Here is a 16093-nt window from a genome sequence, read left to right on the forward strand (position 1 = left end):
ACCTGGGACAGTGGGCAACGGTGGCAGCAGCTGCTTGCCCTGGCCGGTGAGGCCGACGGTTCCCTTCACCTCCCCCAGGACACCAAGCTGAAAACCAGAAATAGTGAGGCCCCCACGGTGGATCTCTCCTTCCAGCTGCTTTCCTCCAACATAAGACCATGGTCAGGGAAAGCTCAGGGCCTGGCAGCCCATGTGCCAGCTCCTGTAGCCTCTCAGTGGGTTGCCGCCTCCTTCTCAATTGCTGACCTTGTTCTGGAGCTTTTGGAAGGAGGGGGCTGCTATTCCTGAGGGTGAGTTAAGGCTTGAAAAAAACAGATTAGGAAGAAAGAGTTGAGAACAGAGGGCCACTCAGACCTGGGTGTCAGCCTCTAACTCCTCCCATGCCAAGCCTGGCTCCCTGGGATCGAGATGCTACAAGAGTGAATGAACTAGGATATTTGCTTCTGTCGCTGTGTTAAAAACTACCACAAACTTAGTGGCTTAAAGCAACACTCATGTATGAGCTCACACTTCTGTAGGTAGGCAGTCCAGTACAGCAAGGCTGAAATCAGGATACAGGATACAGGCAGAGTTCTGTTCCCATCTGGAGGATCTGAGGAAGAGAACACTTCCAGGCTCACTGAGGTTGTCATCAGAATCCAGTTCCCTGCAGCTGCAGGACTAAGGTACCTGTTCCCTCCCGGCTGGGCTGTCAGCCGGGGGCCTCTCAGTTCCTGAAGGCCACCCACATTCCTTCTCACAATGCCTCCTCCGTCTTTACGCCAGCCAGTCGGCACGTCAAAACCCCCTCCCACAGCAAAGCGCTCTGACTTTCTCCTCTGTCATCAGCCAGGGAAAATGCTCTGCTTGTAAAGGGGCTCCTGTGATTCAATCAGGCTCCTGCTGATGTCCCATATTGAGGTCCATGGTGCCACATGACATAATATTAGGTGTGATAGCTCACCGTATTCACAGGTTTCAGGGCTTAGGGTGTGGAATCTTGGAGGCTCATTTTTGGAACCCTGACCACTGCAGCTGAGTCGGCCTGAGTAGAAAACCCCCAGGGGCTGAACCCTGTCTGATGGACAGGTTCTCTTCCTCCAGTAGCTGTACCTGAGCTCTGAGTCCAGCTTGGACCTGGGTCACTTGGCTCCAGGGCACCTGATGGGCTGGACTCTTCCCACTTTTCCCTCTGAGGTGCTGAGAGAGGCAGGAGGTTGCCATGTGGGCAGTTTAGGACCATGAACCCCAGAAATGCTTGCAGGGGGCTGATCAGCCCACTCCTGCTGGCTTTCTGGGCCAGGAGAAATAGCCACCTGTGACTTTATCTGTGAAGAACCCAGGGACTTCCTTGTGGGAGCGTCTGAGGGGGTATCTGGGAAGGTACCAGCCCCAAAGTGTCTCCCGCAAGCCCTCTGGTGAGTGCTGGAAACCTCCCATAGCACTCCCCACTGCGGAATGTTCCGCATCGCCCTCTGAGACTCCTCCGGTTCTTGGTCACAGAGGGTGCGTTAGATACCACCTGACGTCCACCCCATCACCACCACCACCATCACCACCAAACCAGGGATAGATGGAGAAGTTACCGAGAGGGGAGGACACAGAAGCAACAAAAGACCCCAAGGAAGGGGAAGCAGAGTCCTTGGAGAAAAATGTCCCAGATGGAGCTCAACCCTCCAGGGCTCTTCTCAGGGTCTGGAGTCAGCTCCAGGCCACCGCCAGCCCCTTCCTCACCGGCCCCCGCCCCGCCCCACCTGCTACCCATTTACTGGAGCACAAGTGTCCTGAGGACCGAAAGGAGCATCACGTGCTGCTGGTCAGGGCACTGGGGGACCCAGGCAGGCAACAGGCAGGTGGGCAGGATGTCTCCTTCATCGCCCAGGGGCTGGGCACAAAGGTCTCAGTGATGAATTATTCACTGGAGCTGTGCTAAGTGCAGAATTAATCCCTTTCCTTCCAGCTGGCGGCCTCACTAAATTATCCCTCCAAGTCATGCGGGAAAATGCTGCCGAATTCATTTAGCTGCTGAGTGTTTTGATCTGGGCCTTGTGATTTTAGCTTCCCCTTCTCCCAGCCCCCTCCCCCTGGAGGCGGGTTGAAAAAAAACCTTTCAGTAATGGATTTCCGAGAAGAAAGGAAAAGAAAGGGGATCAAGATTGGGTGTGGACCAGAAAAACAGCACTGAAGGAAATTCAGATTCTGCAGCCAAGTGTTCATACACACACAGTTCTACACACGCTCTCACACGATCGCATTTGAAAACCCACACACAGACTACCACATTTGCAGAAACACGCACACACAAACTTACACACCTCTCTGCAAGGGTATACACATTTAATGCATACAGATACATGCCCCCCACACACACATGCAAACTGACACACACAGATGTTTTCACACCAGCACTGAACTGGCACACACAGAAGTGCAATCTTTTTGTGGTTAAACTGTTTCTTGGCGAAACTATCTGAGAATTGGCCAATAACTGATTCGCTTTGATTCTAGAATCTTGAAGTCCAATGTGGGGGCCTGAATATGAAGAGCTAACATGGATGGTTTTGGCATAAGTTTCCTGCAGGCTTGGTAACCTGATCATTCATTCTTTTATCCCACATATATTTGATGAGGACTAGAATTTCAGAGGCCTTTGTGGACTGCAATGAGGAGAGGAGGAGCCAGCAGACATGGAGCCCGCCTGCCTTGAATTCACCCTCCTCAGGCGTGGACATGGCTCTTTGCTAGTGTCTGAGCCCTTTGGTGTCCTCCTCCCTAAGGGTGGTGGAGAATGTTGATGAAGAGATCAGAGGGTATAGCAGCTGCACCTAAAGGATGCGTCCCTGGCTCCGCTCTTCACCATTGTCTTTGCTGTAACACCACTACCGCTTTCCATCCAACTGCAAGTCTTTGCTGAGCACCTGCTGTGTAACCGATATTGTCCTGGGTTTATGAGTCTTACACTGAAAAGATGAGAAAAGGCCCTGTCTTCACAAAGCTTGTATTCTTAGAGAGCAGGGAGTGTGGACCAGACAAATGAGCAAATCAATTCATGAGCAGATATCAGCTCAGGATATGAGGCCTGATGAACCCAAATGAGGTGACATGATAGGAAGGGTTTGGATAGGCTCTTTGGATCTGATGGGTTCTCCAAGTAGGGCTACCAGCCTAGCTGCTATATCAAAGAAGACTGGGTTCCTTCCATCTTATTGGTCCACGTAAGGTGCTGTCCACCAATGTGTGGTGGGAGTCACGCAGTCTTCATCTCTGCATTCCAGCCTCTTTCCTGAGAACCTACATGTCCTGAAGGTTTGGGCACAGGCCATCCTGGTTACTTGACCTTCTGGTAAACAGTTTCCTCATAGTCACAGCTTTCATATCATCCATTTTAAGAGCTCCAGGAACAAGGACATTGTGGAACTTCCAACCAGGCAGAGACCACAGAAGTATCTCTCAGCAGCTCACCTGGACAGGAATCTCTGTGATGCTGTCCACCATGGTGGTCATCCCAGTCTCTTCTCTTTCTCTGCCAACTCTGGGAGCTCACTACCTCCAGAAGCAGCCAGTCCCATGGTTCAGTGGCTACAGCTGATAGAAGTGTTCACTCCACACTGAGCCCACCCTGCCTCCAGGGGCTCTCCCTCTGCCGAAGGCTGTTGACTCTGCCCTCTGGAGCCAGAGCGCAACCCCAGCAAGCCTCCTTCCGAGTCCTCCAGCACACTGGTGGGCAGACTAGCCAACAAAGCCTGCCATCGCAGTCAATGGCAAGAGGGAGCAGTTTCCTGGTCTGGGGTACTGTGCTTGAAGCTGGTTCTGCTGGTGACAAGTTAAACTTTTTCCCTCTGATGAAACTTCTCAATGGACATCTGATGCTTAGAGTGATTTGCCTTAAGCTGGAGTGTGTGTGTGTGTGTGTGTGTGTGTGTGTGTGTGTGTGTGTATGAGTACATACATGTATAACTACACATAGATACAAAAAACTAGGAAAACATGGACGCCTGCATATACATGGAAAACTTCTTTTCATGGCCTATTCAGTGGAAGTTCACCTTGGAGGTCTATTCGACTCTGAGAATCCAGGAACCAATGGCCATTCCACATATACATACATGAGTAAACCCATAGCCTCCTCCATTCCCTCTCTGATCTTGGCTTCTTCTCTTTGAAGAGTGCGATCTGGTCCCCCAGGAGTCTGGGCTTCTCTGGGTTAAGCAGTCTGCCTCTTTTAACGAACTGGTTTCTAGATCCCATAGCATCCTGGGTGCCCTCCAGCTTGCAGACAGCCTCTTTGAAGTGAGATCACTGACTGGGTTTCCTAGGCTAACTATGTGGATGGGAGCCTGGCCTGCACACAGTAGGTGCTCACTGTGTTAGCTCCTGACTCCTAGCCTGGAACTACGTCTCCCCACGAGGTGGGACAAGCCCTTGCTGTCATCTGGGTATTCTCTTGGGGCTGAGATTTGAGACCTTGACTCTTGTCCAAACAGGGTGCCAGGTTACCAGGCAAGTTAGGGACTCTGGGTGGGTAGCCACCCCTCATTAGCCCACAGCCCTGAGAGTCTCTGGAGGATTCAAAACCCACTGCTTCTTTGGGTTTGTCACAGATGGGGTGCATTGAAGGAGAGGAGGAGCTGGCCCCTGCTCTCCCCACTGAGGGTGGCTCCCACAGTCCCATCTGATCTGACCTTCCCCCTCCTTGTTCTCCTCAAGGTGGGGGGCAGGGCTTTGATGCCATGCAAAACGCTGCCCTGGTACTTTTATTCAACCCACTTACAAAGCTCTCTCTGGAGACCAGCCCAGAGCGTGGACAAGTGGCTGTTTTGCAAATGTGGAGCAGAGGGCGGGCGACAGGCGGACTTCTGATGAATTTTTATGGATTTTTGGAAACCACACATGACAACCCTGGGGCTGGTTCTCAGAGAAGCCCCAACACAAGCTCATCTCCATTTCCTCACCAAGCCCAGCGGCCCGGAAGACCCAGTGTCCAGGGTAGCACAGCAGCCTCCTCAGCCGCTTCTATCCTCTGGGAGCTTCAGTTCCACCCCAACGACTTCAGCTCTGAAAATGTTACTGAAAGGACAATGGCAAACCCAGAGAAAAAAAATACCCTTTCCCCTCTTCCAACCTCACAACATCCCTAACTGTCTTCCCTGCCCTCTCCCTGGCCCCGAGCTCACCCTGAGCCCCCTCCCTCCCTGTCCTCCCATTCTCCCAGGCCACATAGCAGGAGACAGAGGAATCGTCCATCTGTCTCCTGTTCCCAGGTACCCTTTTCCCACTTGCTCAGACTCGAGGCCCAATTCAGAGATCTTCCCATACAACCAAACGGAGCTGGGGACAGATACACGAGAGGGGAGAGCCTGTGCTTTTCCAGGACCCGCCTGGCCCTTGGCTCACAGGTGCTCAGCGTTGGGGCAGGGCTCACCATCCCACCGCAAGAGGCTCCTGCTTGCTTTTCACAATGTCTGAACCCCTCCCAGCAGTGCTCCATGCTCCCTCACAGTATCTTGGTTATGATGCACCCTTCCCACCCTGGTCCCAGCCTCAGAGAGGACGTTTGACACTCCCTCCAACACACAAGGTTTGACAGACTCTACTTGCTCACTTCTCATGACAGGGAGCTCATTGCCTCTCAGGAAGCCCTCTGCAGTCTCCATCAGCTCCCTTATAGACCTCTTTCTCCCTATCTCTCTCCAGTTGCCTCTCCCAGTCCTGCCTTTTCCCTTCTGAGACTGGCTCCGGAGAAGTCAGCTCCCATGCCCATGTCAGCCCTGTTGTTGTTTGCAAACTTGTGTCATCTCCAGCCGGACCAACTCTCCTTCCTCTGACTGTCCATTGTCACAGAGTGTTTTGCTTCTCATCCTCCTGGTCACCTCATCTTGCCAACACTCCTCTTAAAGTGTCCCCTGCAAACTGTGGAATTGGATCCGTATTGGTGGGTAGAATAAGACCAGCACCCTTTTTCTGCAAATACTTTTTCACCTTTGGTGCAACCAAAGCCTATCATTTGCTTTATTTGATTACTAACCAAGGCCATGGGGGTCCATTTAGAGCCAAGAAGTCCAGTTTGGTATGTGAGCCATTTTCAGGCAGCACATCTTCACCTTGACCCTCTGCTGCTCCATTTCAAACTTACGCAGGGCTTCTTTTCCCTGCGGTATTTCACCTTCTTTGTCTCGACATATTGTCTGGACTTGAGATCATCCTAGACTCTGATTTCATCATGGGTCACACATTCACAGCCCCACCTCCACCCCACCCCAAGCTCCGGGTCATCCGTCGACATGGTTAGGACACTTTGCTGCAATGTGCAGTAACAAAAGGTACATCCTTAGAACTGGGTTTGAGTTCTGAACCTTCCACTCAATCTTAGCCACCTTGAGCTTTACTTTTCTCATCTATAGAAAGGGGCTGCGATCCCTACCGGCCAGGAATGTAGTGAGCATTGAATGAGGGAGCGTGTGTAAGTGCCCAGCACAGGGTCTTGCAGACACTCAGTAAAGCGAGTACTTCCTATTGTTCACCCAAGTCGCTGACAAACACGCTGAACTCATCAGAGATGAGGACAGGGCTCCTGGGGGAAGGGAACCACAGAGCCCTGCTAATCCATCACTCGGCGCCCGCCCCTCATGACAGCTGCTCCACCAGATTCCCATCCATAAGGACATCAGGAGGCCTTGTCGAGTGCTGAAGATAAACGTCACCAGCACCACATTTGGTCTCACAGCAATTTTTCAGGGAATGAAGAAACGCAGAACAGACAGACAACCACGTCTCCGGAGGCCAGAGCCCTGAGCTGGGGGCTGGAGAGAAGATAGAGAGAATGAAGACCCGTGAGCTCCCAGGTGAGGGAAGCCAGGGCTGAACCCACAGCCACACTGCAGGCTCATCCTGAATGCCTCCCTGATCACTCTGTGCTGCCTTGAGTGTGAGCCTACAACTCCCAGCCACAGATGGAATGGATTGAGTCAGGATACAGACTTGGGAACTGGCCATTTGGGCCTTCCCCTGGCCTGCTCTGCTCTTCCCATGAGCCCAATGCATAGCTGATGGATTGAAGAAGGGGAGGTGGGGAAGTAAGACTGGGCAGAAACTTTCAGACCAAACTTCTTAGAAAGTGGAGGCTGCTCTTGGGTTTTTCCCTATCTCAAAGTTGGACTACGACAGCCTAGACCTCCTTTCAGCCAAATCATGTGCACCCTGGGTCCAGCCAAGGTCATTCAAACATGAATTCATCAACCATTTATTAGATCCCTAACCCGCAACAAGCAGTAAAGTGCTCCAAAAGATCATCAGCATCCATCTTGCTAAGGGTTCTAGTTAAGGTAGATGCATGGAGCACAGGGGAAGAGTCATAGAGAAGCATGGTTTACACTCTGCCTCAAAGAGGGGAACCACAAGTGCAAAGCCCCAGAAGCATGTCTGGAGTGCATGGGACATGAGGAAACTGTTGTGGGCAGCAAGACTGTAGAGTTAGATGAGGCCTAGATTGCGGAGTGTCTGGATGCCAGGATATAAGGTTTAGACTTTGTCATAGAGTAGTAGGAAGCCAGACTTCCCCGGTGGCACAGACAGGAGAGTATCTGCCTGCAATGCCGGAGACCCAGGTTTGATACCTGGTTCAGGAAGATCCCCTGGAAAAAGGAATGACAACCCGTTCCAATATTCTTGACTGGAGAATTGCATGGACAGAGGAGCTTGGCTGGCTACAGTCCACAGAGTCGGACATGACTGAGCGACTAACACACATACACACACAATGGGAAGCTGAGGAAGATGTTTGATCAGCAGTAAGATGTGATTTCATTAATACATTGGAAGGATCTATCTAGATACGAATAGAGGGAACCCAAGGGGAAAGATTCAGTGTAGAAAGACAAGGTTTCAGGCTAACAAGAGAAAGCCCACAGCTTATCCACTGAACCATAGGCAGGGCTCTATTTAACACTAAAATCCCTGCCAGAATTTTTTTTAAACCTTTATCACTGGCTCCCCTCCTCTGACCCCACAACTTGCTTTTAGATTAACCCTCTGATACCATTTTCTGGAAAATGAATCATGGCCCCAATGAGGATTAACACTTGGGCCCTTCTTGGCTGGTGGACAGACTCAGAACTTCAAACCCCACTGCAGCTGCCAGACCACATGGTCTGTCGTAAATGAGGCTTTCGATATTCAGGGGATGTGGCAAGCCCTCTTGGAGCAACCCATTGCCTGAGCCTCGCCTTCAGCTGAAGAGATAAGAACCTACAACTGCAGCCACAGGAAATGACAAAGCAGCGACTGATGGGGGATCCACAGCACAGGGCTCATTACAGCGCTTGCCAGCGGGCGAGACACCCTTATCAGGGAGAAAATTGCATCAGGCCTCCTGAATTACTAGCGATTGGAAGCAGATTTCTTGGGACGCACTTTGTTAGATACCTAATGAGCAGGATACAGGCGGGCAGAGCCCAAAGCCAGTAGGGCGGGGGACAAATGTCTTTGTTAAACAGAATTTGTCAGTTTCCGCTTCAGGCTCCCTGGGGAGGGTTCAGGGCCAGCTAATTGAATTAAGAGCCTGTGCGCTCCAGCAAGAAGGTTCTGGGCGGGGCGAGAGGCAGGCAGGCCTCCAGCCGGGCACTTTCAGAACCGAGGACAGCAGCTGCAACCTGGCTAGTCTGTAATTGCCAGGGCAGGTTGGAACTGTTGCATTTTGCATGACCAGGGATCTAGGGGATGAACTGAGTAGGAGGGAGGCAAAAGATGCTAGGAGTAGAGGAGTGGTGGGGGAAGTGACCCAAGAAGCCTTGAGCCTGTTAATGCTATTGGCCTGGCCTGTCTCAACAGACCCTCCTCTCCAGGCAACAGTGAGGGCTGAGAAGGATAAAGAAGGGGTGTGTTCTCCCCACCATGCCTCATGTGGTGTGGGGCAGCTGCAGCAAGACAAGGAGCAGTGGGCTGGGCGCTGAGTCTGAGCCAGTGCACGGCTGTGCATCACTTTGAGCTTTCAAAGTAAGTCTCCCAATTGCAGCCCTAATGAAGCAGGACATGCGGTAGCCATGGAGCCACAGAGCGAGGGGCCACTTGTCAGCTCCAAGCTTCCTCTGCAACCAGGGCCGAGCTCACCAATAGAAAAGCAAATAAGCAGGCTTGTGGTGTGAATCGGCAGCCTCCTCCCCCGCCTGGAAAAAGGGGGGAGAGCAAGGCAAGGCCGGACCCGAATATGGAAGAGCTAGTCCCCAAAGCCCCACTCTCTTTCCATCCCCATTTTAGCACTGCTCCACCCTGACTCACTGCTACCTGCAGCCTGGCTTCTCCCTGTAGTCTCAGACAAGTTCCATCCCATGAGGAGCAAGGAGAGGAGGGCATGACCCCCTCCCCAAAATGTGGGCAGGTAGTGTTGGCCCTAAAGACAGGGAATGACTGGGGAGAATTTAAGCACCATGGGAGGTTCTGTGGTGGTCCTGGGGCCCCTTACATCAACATGACTAGAACAACTGCCTCTGACCTTCCCTTTGGAGCCTGCGTTATGTGGAAGTGAAAAAGATTTTTCTAGAAAAGTCTCCCACCCGCCTTGCCTCAACCCCCAGGATGGGAGGAATCTTGGCAAAGCTGATGGGGGCAAGGACTGGAAATGTGGGCAGTGGACCTGCAGCAATGGGGGCTGAGGAGGTACTGGCATAAAGCAGCTGTGGAAACAGGTAGAGGCCAGGGCCTGCCACGGAGAGGACAGAGCAGGAACCAAGTCTGGCAGACGCTATAGAAGGAGCTGCTGGGAGTCCACAGGGGCTATGATGGGCAAGATAGGCTGAAGTCCATAAATACCCTGCCTTTCCTTTCCTCCTCCTTGGAACAACCCCTCTGCCCACCAGCAACTGATGGGGTGGTCTGGACTGAAGGGTCTGTTGCATGTTTATTTTATCTTTGTGATGAAATTAAATGAATTATACATAATACATTTCAGAATCCACATAAAAGTAGTACCTGGTGAGTGTCCAGCCTTGATCAGAGGTACAGTAAGTGTTGGCTCTGGGTCACCAGATTGACCCACCTGGTCCTGGGACCACACAGGGTGGATATCAGGCTGACAGGCTGTGGGGGAAGGGGCTCTCTCAGCAATGTGTCCCTGCTTTCAGAACTGGCGGAGGCATCTCTGGAGACCTCACCCTTGATTTCATTACTTCTACTTCCTCCCCTAACTGGATTAGATGGCAGTCTATGAAATCCAGGGCATCCAGATTGGCTTTCTGCCTGGAAATGAGGAGAAATGTCGTTATAGATCCTGAATCAGCATCTCACCCCAGTCCCAGGGGCCACTCAGTCAATGGGGAGTTGCTCTTTGCCCTGGCTAGCTATTCTTCCCTTCCCTCTCTCCTGCATCCACCCACCCATCCATCCAACCAGTATACATTCTGCTGCTTTTCTGCTACAGCCAGTCTGCTGTTCAGCTGTTCTGAACAGGAGACAGACATGGTGCTTTCTCCTATCTAAAACACACAGGCAACCAGAAAATCCCAAAGCATCTGACTCAGATGCTATACAGAGGGCATGTTCAGTGGGGAGTCTCTGAATGAGTGAAAGTTACTGAGAGGAGCCCATGAGAGAGACAGCCAGGCCTCAAATCCAGGGACAAAACAGCCCCAGAAATCTTGGTTATGAAGTGCAGTCAGCGCCAAAGTCAGCCCCGAGGTCACCCAGTGCTTCACTCTTCCCATCCCCAGAGTCTTCATACAGCACCTTTTTCCTGGTACCCATTTGATGGTGGAGGGAGCGGGGGTGAGGCCCAGACTGAACCAGAATACCTCTGTACTTGTATGAATGTCCCTTAATCTACTGATGCAAGCCTGAAAATGCTTCTTGTTAATGAAGCTATACACACCAAATTTATTTTTTAATATTTATTTATTTGCGTATTTATTTGGCTGCATCGTGTCTTAGTTGGGGGTACCAGATCTTCATTGTAGTGCACAGGCTTCTCTCTAGTTGTGACTCATGGATTCCATAGTGTAGGGACTCAGTAGTCGTGATGCTTGGGCTTAGTCACCCCTCAGTATGTGGGATCTTAGTTCCCAGAACAGGGATCAAACTCTTGTCCCTTGTATTGGAAGGTGGTCCTTCACCACTAGACCACCAGGGAAATCCCCACCAAATTTATTTTTAAAGGTAATGGGCTTCTCTGGTCGCTCAGTAGTAAAAGAATCTGCCTGCCAGTGCAGGAGATGCTGTTCTATCCCTGGATTGAGAAGATCCCCTGGAGAAAGACATGGCAACACACTCCAGTATTCTTTCCTGGAAAATCCCATGGACAGAAGAGCCTGGCGGGCTACATAGTTCATGGGGTCGCAGAGTCAGAACCAACTTAGCGACTGAGCATGCATGTATGCGTGCACAATTAATGGGAAGGGTCATTGTCCTAACTCATCTGGTCAATATGTGTGGATTTTCATATAGAGCATCCACTTAAAGAGAGGACCACCTGCATTCATTCTGTTTTGTTCAGGGTCAGACATTCGGGCATGTCTAACCCTGAGCACATTTATCCTGGTTGGCACTGTGCCCGTTGCTCAATTTGCTTCTAGCACAACACTCTAGACAGTGGAATAATTTGCCCACTGTGTGGCCAAGACAGGATTCCAACAGCTGAAGTAGGGTGGAAGCGGGTCACTGTTGAGGTCCCTACAAACTTCAGACTGACTACATGATTCTTTGAACAGTGGGCACATTTTGAAGGCTAACATGGATTTCCAACAGAGCTTTCAAGTAATCTCTCCCCAAAGAGAGTATGAGACATACCCCTAAGCCCAAGCAACTTAAAGTTTTGCCAGAAAAACAAAAGTGGCAAATAAACCTAGAATTGGAGGAAAGTGTGAGAGCAGAAAGCTTCCCAGGTGGCGCCAGTGGCAAAGAACCCACCTGCCAATGCAGGAGATGTAAGAGATGCAGGTTCCACCACCCCTGGGTTGGGAAGATCCCCTTGAGGAGGGCACGGCAACCCACTACAGTATTCTTACCCAGAGAATCCCATGAACTGAGGGGCTTGGTGGGCTATAGTCCATAGCATCGCAAAGAGTTGGACACAACTGAAGCAACTTAACATGCTTGTGAGAGCAGAAAAAGCCAGCTGCTGGACTGGGAGAATCCAGAAAAGCTTCAAGCAAGTGTGGGTGGAGGCCATCAAGGGTTGTTGCTGGTCGCTGCTGTTGTTCAGTCGCTAAGTCATGTCCAACTCTTATCAACCTCATGGACTGCAGCACACCAGGCTTCCCTGTCCTTCACTGTCTCCCTGAGTTTGCTCCAGACTCATGTCCATTGAGTCAGTCATTCCATCCAACCATCTCATCCTCTGTTACTCCCTTCTCCTCCTGCCCTCAATCTTTCCTAGCATCAGGGTCTTTTCCAATGAATCAGCTCTTTGCTTCAGGTGGCCAAAGTATTGGAGCTTCAGTTTCAGCACTTCCAATGAATATTCAGGTTTGATTTCCTTTAGGATTGACTACTTTGATCTCCTTGCTGTCCAAGGGACTCTCAAGGCTTCCTGGAGGGGTTGGTATTTGAGTGGGGTTAAATTCTGGATAAGCAGAGATGGGAGTAGTAGTCATGCCAAGGGAGGAAGAAGAGAAACAGGAAAAACAACATGGATGGAGAAAGAGGCCCATCAGAGTAGAGAAGATGAGAGGATGAGATGAGGAGATGGAAAGGAAAGCAAGTCAACACAGCAAAGGGTGTCAAAGGAGCAGAGAGATTTTCAAATCTGTTGTTATTGCACCAAGAGTTGGAGCCATAGATGGCACAATTTATTTATTCTTTCAACAAATATTTCTTAGACTTCCCTGGTGGTCCAGTGGCTAAGATTCTGTGCTCCCAATACAGGGGGCTGGGTGTGATCCCTGGTCAGAGAACTAGATCCCACATGCCACAGCTAAAGATCCCAGACTCTGCAGCAAAGATTGAAGATCCCTTGTGCTACGATTGAAGATCCCTTGTGCTCAAACTACCACACAATTGCACTCATCTCACACGCTAGTAAGGTAATGCTCAAAATTCTCCAAACCAGGCTTCAGCAATACATGAACCGAGAACTTCCAGATGCTCAAGCTGGTTTTAGAAAAGGCAGAGGAACCAGAGATCAAATTACCAATATCCGCTGGATCATCAAAAAGCAAGAGAGTTCCAGAAAAACATCTATTTCTGCTTTATTGACTATGCCAAAGCTTTCAACTGTGTGGATTACAATAAACTGTGGAAAATTCTTAAAGAGATGGGAATGCCAGACCACCTGACCTGCCTCTTGAGAAACCTGTATGCAGGCCAGGAAGCAACAGTTAGAACTGGACATGGAACAACAGACTGATTCCAAATAGGAAAAAGAGTACGTCAAGGCTGTATATTGTCACCCTGCTTATTTAACTTATATGCAGAGTACATCATTAGAAACATTGGGCTGGAAGAAGCACAAGCTGGAATCAAGATTGCCAGGAGAAATATCAATAACCTCAGATATGCAGATGACACCACCTTTACGGCAGAAAGTGAAGAGGAACTAAAAAGCCTCTTGATGAAAGTGAAAGAGGAGAGTGATAAAGTTGGCTTAAAGCTTAACATTCAGAAAACTAAGATCATGGAATCTGATCCCATCACCTCATGGGAAATAGATGGAGAGACAGTGGAAACAGTGTTAGAGTTTACTTTTCTGGACTCCAAAATCACTGCAGATGGTGACTGCAGCCATGAAATTAAAAGATGCTTACTTCTTGGTACATACCTCAACATGATAAAAGCTATATATGACAAACCCACAGCAAGCATTACCCTCAATGGGGAAAAAATGAAAGCATTTCCCCTAAAATCAGGAATAAGACAAGGGTGCCCACTCTAACCACTCCTATTCAACATAGTTTTGGAAGTGTTGGCCACAGCAGTCAGGGCAGAAAAGGAAGTAAAAGGAATCCAGATAGGAAAAGAAGAAGTGAAACTCTCGCTGTTTGCAGATGACATGATCCTCTACATAGAAAACCCTAAAGACTCTACCAGAAAATTACTAGAGCTAATCAACGAATATAGTAAAGTTGCAGGATATAAAATTAACACACAGAAATCTCTTGCATTCCTATACACTAACAATGAGAAAACAGAAAGAGAAATTAAGGAAACAATACCATTCACCATTGCAACAAAAAGAATAAAATACTTAGGAGTATATCTACCTAAAGAAACAAAAGACCTATACATAGAAAACTATAAATCGCTGATGAAAGAAGTCAAAGAGGACACAAACAGATGGAGAAATATACCGTGTTCATGGATTGGAAGAATCAATACTGTCAAAATGGCTATACTACCCAAAGCAATCTATAGATTCAATGCAATCCCTATCAAGCTACCAAAGATATTTTTCACAGAACTAGAACAAATAATTTCACAATTTGTATGGAAATACAAAAAACCTCGAATAGCCAAAGTAATCTTGAGAAAGAAGAATGGAACTGCAGGAATCAACCTGCCTGACTTCAGACTATACTACAAAGCCACAGTCATCAAGACAGTATGGTACTGGCACAAAGACAGAAATATAGATCAATGGAACAGAATAGAAAGCCCAGAGATAAATCCACGAACCTATGGTCACCTTATCTTCGACAAAGGAGGCAAGGATATACAATGGAAAAAAGACAACCTCATTAACAAGTGGTGCTGGGAAAACTGGTCAACCACTTGTAAAAGAATGAAACTAGAACACTTTCTAACACCATACACAAAAATAAACTCAAAATGGATTAAAGATCTAAATGTAAGACCAGAAACTATAAAACTCCTAGAGGAGAACATAGGCAAAACACTCTCTGACATAAATCACAGCAGGATCCTCTATGACCCACATCCCAGAATATTGGAAATAAAAGCAAAAATAAACAAATGGGACCTAATGAAACTTAAAAGCTTTTGCACAGCAAAGGAAACTATAAGCAAGGTGAAAAGACAGCCCTCAGATTGGGAGAAAATAATAGCAAATAAAGCAACAGACAAAGGATTAATCTCAAAAATACACAAGCAACTCCTCCAGCTCAACTCCAGAAAAATAAATGACCCAATCAAAAAATGGGCCAAAGAACTCAACAGACATTTCTCCAAGGAAGACATACAGATGGCTAAAAAACACATGAAAAGATGCTCAATATCACTTATTATCAGGGAAATGCAAATCAAAACCACAATGAGGTACCATTACACGCCAGTCAGGATGGCTGCTATCCAAAAGTCTACAAGCAATAAATGCTGGAGAGGGTGTGGAGAAAAGAGAACCCTCTTACACTGTTGGTGGGAATGCAAACTAGTACAGCTGCTATGGAAAACAGTGTGGAGATTTCTTAAAAAACTGGAAATAGAACTGCCATATGACCCAGCAATCCCACTTCTGGGCATACACACCAAGGAAACCAGATCTGAAAGAGACACATGCACCCCAATGTTCATCGCAGCACTGTTTATCATAGCCAGGACATGGAAGCAACCTAGATGCCCATCAGCAGATGAATGGATGAGGAAGCTGTGGTACATATACACCATGGAATATTACTCAGCCATTAAAAAGAATTCATTTGAATCAGTTCTAATGAGATGGATGAAACTGGAGCCCATTATACAGAGTGAAGTAAGCCAGAAAGATAAAGACCATTACAGTATGCTAACACATATATATGGAATTTAGAAAGATGGTAACGATAACCCTATATGCAAAACAGAAAAAGAGACACAGATGTATAGAACAGACTTGTGGACTCTGTGGGAGAAGGCGAGGGTGGGATGTTTCAAGAGAACAGCATCGAAACATGTATATTATCTAGGGTGAAACAGATCACGAGCCCAGGTTGGATGCATGAGACAAGTGCTTGGACCTGGTGCACTGGGAAGACCCAGAGGGATCGGGTGGAGAGGGAGGTGGGAGGAGGGATCGGGATGGGGAATACATGTATATCCATGGCTGATTCATTTCAATGTATTACAAAAGCCACTACAATATTGTAAAGTAATTAGCCTCCAACTAATAAAGAAAAAATAAAAAGAAAAAATAAAATAAAAGATGCTTACTCCTTGGAAGGAAAGTTATGACCAACCTAGATAGCATATTAAAAAGCAG

General features: G+C 48.6%; 1 long non-coding RNA gene across 4 annotated transcripts in view; it reads right to left on the reverse strand.

Annotated features, from left to right (window-relative positions):
• Nucleotides 1-16093, reverse strand: part of LOC110139844 (uncharacterized) — a 54271-nt gene that overhangs the window by 15234 nt on the left and 22944 nt on the right. The window contains exons 3-4 of one of the 4 annotated variants that reach the window (XR_011491660.1): nt 9943-10209; nt 294-592 (exon numbers count right to left, since the gene is read on the reverse strand). The exons of 2 other annotated variants lie outside the window; for them this stretch is intronic. This is a non-coding gene — a long non-coding RNA (uncharacterized lncRNA). Of the gene's footprint in view, nt 1-293; nt 593-6182; nt 6780-9942; nt 10210-16093 lie in introns of those variants that run through there. One more of the 4 variants, XR_011491658.1, reaches the window with a different exon arrangement.

The sequence above is a fragment of the Odocoileus virginianus genome, chromosome 16, assembly GCF_023699985.2.
Source record: "Odocoileus virginianus isolate 20LAN1187 ecotype Illinois chromosome 16, Ovbor_1.2, whole genome shotgun sequence".
NCBI classification, from domain to species: domain Eukaryota; kingdom Metazoa; phylum Chordata; class Mammalia; order Artiodactyla; family Cervidae; genus Odocoileus; species Odocoileus virginianus.